The sequence below is a fragment of the Phyllostomus hastatus genome, unplaced genomic scaffold (genome assembly GCF_019186645.2).
Source record: "Phyllostomus hastatus isolate PE091 unplaced genomic scaffold, TTU_PhHast_1.1 phas_scaffold_28, whole genome shotgun sequence".
In the NCBI taxonomy this organism is placed as follows: domain Eukaryota; kingdom Metazoa; phylum Chordata; class Mammalia; order Chiroptera; family Phyllostomidae; genus Phyllostomus; species Phyllostomus hastatus.
Window position 1 is genome coordinate 12,405,587 of NW_025334022.1, and position 4,431 is coordinate 12,410,017.

Genomic DNA, 4,431 nt, shown 5'->3' on the forward strand with positions numbered 1-4,431 from the left:
TGCTGAGTGAAATAAGCCAGGCAGTGAAAGATAAATACCTTATGATCTCAGTTTTAACACTAACCTAAACAACAAAACAAACAAAAAAGCAAAATATATCCAAAGACACTGAAATAAAGAACAGGCTGACAGTGACCAGAGGGGAGAGGGGAGGGAAGTTCAGGGGAAAAGGGAAAGGGTTTACAGGAACAAGTATAAGGGACACATGGACAATAACAAGTGGGGGTGGAAATGGGAGGGAGGTGGGAAAGGCGGGGGGGGTGGGCTGGGATGGGGGTAAAAGGCAGGAAACTGTACTTGAACAACAATAAAAATAAAAATAAAAGAAAACATAACAGAAAACCCAGAAATAAACCCACACCTTTATAGTCTACTAATATTCAACAGAGAAAGAAAGCACATACAATGGCCTAAATGTAATTCATACAGTAAGTGGTGTTTTAAAAATCTGAAAAAAAAAATGAAACTAGACCACCTTTTTACACCACACACAAGAATAATTTAAAGATGGATCTAAGACTTGAATGTTAGAACTGAAATTATAAAAATCTTAGAAGAAAACATAAGCAGTAAAATCTTGGACATTGCCCATAGCAAATTTTTATTGTATATATCTCCCTAGGCAAGGGAAACAAAAGAAAAAATAAACAAATTGGACTATATCAAACTAAAGTTTTTGCACAACAAAAGAAAACTGCAACAAAATAAAAAGACAGCCCAATGAATGGGAGTACATATTCACTGATACATATGATAAGAGGTTTGTGGCAGACCCTGTCCAGCAGAGTCTGCATGTTGTGACTGAAGGTGAAAACAAATGCACAGACTACAGCACTCCTGTGGACAAAAAGGGAAATTATGGTACTCTCTTAAGATGAGAGTCCTGCAGCCACTTCTCTCAAGGGGTGAGTGCCTTGGCCACTCTTCTCAAGGGGAGAGTGCACAGACCCTTGCCTAGACAGGCTTTCATTGTTTTTCTCGGGTCTTACATCAAAGAAGGATTTATTATCTATTACATAGAATATTGTTGTCTACATTTTAGGTACAATCAAGGAAATGAAAATAACAAATGCAGAAGGGAAAGGTAGCAAGCTGATTAGTTCCATCCTTGGGAAAATTCACACAGGCTTTGGAAATTACCTTGAAGATAGACAATAAACATCTACTGTTTCAGACCAGGGTGAGGGAGTTTGGGCAAGAGCAAGCTGTAACAGCCTGTATGCATTTTCTAGACCCGATTCCCACAGGAAAACCCAGTTTGAGGGTCTGGCTCCTGCCCACTACTTTGCTCCTATAGGTTTTCCACACAGGGCTGAGTCACATTTGCCAGATTTAAAACAAACTGATTCCCTACAGAGGTTAATATCTAAAATCTATAAAGTACTTACACAGCTCAACACAAAAAAAGCAAACAACCCAATTAAAAAAGGGCAAAGGACCAGAATAGATACATCTCCAAAAACAGCATACAGATTTCCAATAGACATATGGAAAGATGCTTAATGTCATTAATCATCAGAGAAATGCAAATTAAAATCACAGTGAGATATAATCTACACATGTCAGAATGGCAATCATCAATAAATCTACAAACAAGTGCTGGAGAGGATGTGGAAATAAGGGAACACTTTTGCACTGTTGGTGGGAATGCAGATTGGTGCAACCACTGTGGAAAGCAGTATGGAGATAACAATAAATTAAAAATGGGTCTTCCTTTTGACTCAGCATTCCCATTTCTGGGAGTATATCTGAAGGAATCCAAAACACTAATTCGAAAGAATATAGGTGCCCCTATGTTCATTGCAATGTTATTTACATTTGCCAAGATATGGAAGTAGCCCAAGTGTCCGTCAATAGATGAGTGCATAAAACAACTTAGGAAGAGATCCAAGATTGCTGCAGAGTAGCTGGAAGGTCCCTCCACTTGCTCCCAGACCCAGACCAGTTTTGCAGCTACACCACAGGGCAATCAACTTGAAAATCCAACTGAGAGTGAGAGCATGTGTCAGTGAGTGTGTACACAGACTAGTGTGTGGGGTGTTTGTGTGAGTAGGCAAGAGCCTACCTGCATGCAGAACACTTGGGAGCATGTGGCCCAGGTTCTTTTGGTAGAGCAGCTGTGGCAGCCACTGCCTACCACAGCACTTCTGGCTGTACATATTTGGGGCAGGGGCCTATGTAAGAAATTTAGAATATCCTCCTCAGGAAGATGCCTCTGGAGTGCCCACACCTTGGTGTGCAGATGTGTCTCTGTGTCCTCTGCCCCGGGCAGCACCGCATACCCTGCCAAGACCATGATCCTGAATCTGGGGACTTTTGCACTTACTGTCACCTCCCCAACCCTGGATACCATGGAAACCACAAATAGGAAAGAATAGGACTGGGGAGACTGTAGATCAGCTCAGGAATTGTGAGCTCCAGGGGTGGAGAGACAGCTAGGCCTTGCTGGCTCCAGAGACAGTGTGGTCCGAGCAGGCCTGGCCCAGGTTGATTCATAGAAAGGAAAAACAAAAGCACCCTGCCACCTCCCTGTGCTACTGGACTCTTTCCAGTGCCATCCAGGAGAGATCCAGAGAGAAACTTTATTTAAAACTTTCAGAGGCTCTGGCAGGCTGTGGTCAACCTTGACAGAGAGACTTTGTATCTATGAGGAGGGGGAACACATGGAGAACAGGCCTCCTAGGGCTCGGTGCTGCAGTGTGAGGGCCACACAGAATGTCTTTTAAAAGAGGAGCTGATGCCGTGGCTGTGATAGGCAACTACACATTGATGTTTACCTCCTTCTCTCTCCCTTCCTCTCTGTTTAAAAATAAATAAATGAAATCTTTTTTTAAAAAACAAGAGTTGAGGTGGGCCTTGAGACTCTGCAGGAACTCTGTGCTCATGCTTGCCAGAGTGATAGTGTCACACTGAAAGGACTGTGAAACCTGATCCAGCAAAAATGATGAGCAGAAGGCTGTGCAGAGTGGGGAGTATGAACCTGGGTCTCCTGTGACAGCAGCAGGCTCAGGACTGGACGTCTAGGAGCTGAATGCCTGAGATTCATTGCAGCCAGGCAGGTCTCCTCATAAGCAGGCTTGCCCAACCCTCACCTGTGAGATTATAGGCTCTGCAGATCAGTGAGGCCAGGCTCAGAAGCCCCCTGCTGAGTGCACATCCATAGCCAAAAGAAGGAAAAGCTCTGAAAGGGCCCTTTCTACCACTTTGAGCCATACTGTTCCATGGGCCCTGATCCACTGTAGCCAGCAGAGTAGAGAGATTAGAGACAGGCACAGCAAGGGGTGTTCAGAGCCCCACCCAGCCTCAGCACTAGACAAAGATGCTCTCTGTGCCAAGCATGAAAGTGTTGTCCCTCCTACACAGATTGGCCTCTCACAGGAAATGGACAGCTAATTCACCAGACACAATACATTATATGAAAGAATCTGGAACAGGCCAACATGTGTGGCAAGGGGGCAGGAAAACATTCCCACCATCTTCCCTGAAGATTGAACAATGCCCTATGGGGATGATCCAGGGTTCCCACCCTCCATATTACACCTGAGACCCATCTGGAGGAAGGTGAAGGCAGTACTGGCAGTCCTCTTGGGTCATTAAATGAACCAATCCTTAGCTCTGAGCTGATGGAAAGCTGGTAGAGCATAAGAGTGAGCACCACCCAAGTCTGAAGGAGAAGGCCACAGACTGGATCACTTGCAGTGTTGTACAGGTTTTCTAGGGCCAGACTAGGACACCATCTGACCTTACCAAGGGTGGATCCAGATAGACAAGATAGTGGCAAACACTAGATTCTGCTGAGATGACTCCACCTCTGCCTCCTTCATTCTTTGCATTATTTTCTCTCCTTCATAGCTTTCTAACATTTATTTCTCTTGTCAAGTTGTTCCTATTATTACACAAGTGTTTTAATTTTAGTTTCTTTCAAATCTCATAATTTGTACCTCACTTCTTTTACTCCATTCTGACTTCTTCTGTTCTCTTCTTATTTTAGTTTTAAATAGTATTTTTCTCTTGCTTTGTCAATGCTATTCTGCCCCTTATTATTTCTCCCCCATAAAGCCTCTCAAACCCATTTTTCTTATCATTAGGCATCTCACATTCTTTTTTCCCATTCATAAGATAACTGTATTCCCTCTCCACCCATATCAGTCTTTGCTCATGGTTGTTAATATGGTGGTGGTGGTTGTATTTCTTCAAATTTTCCATAGATCTTCACTATTTTTATAGTTCAAATCTCAAATTATGCTGTTTCTTTCCCTTACTTCTTTTTGCATTTTTCTAGCCCTTTCTTTTTTTCATTTTGAATTTTACTTTTTCCCTCTCTTAACTGGTTTTCATTCCTCACTCTTATTATTTCTCCTTCTATCCTCTCAAAATCACTTTTCTTTCTTTTAGACATCTCATAAGGTATTTTTCTTTCTATTTTCCATC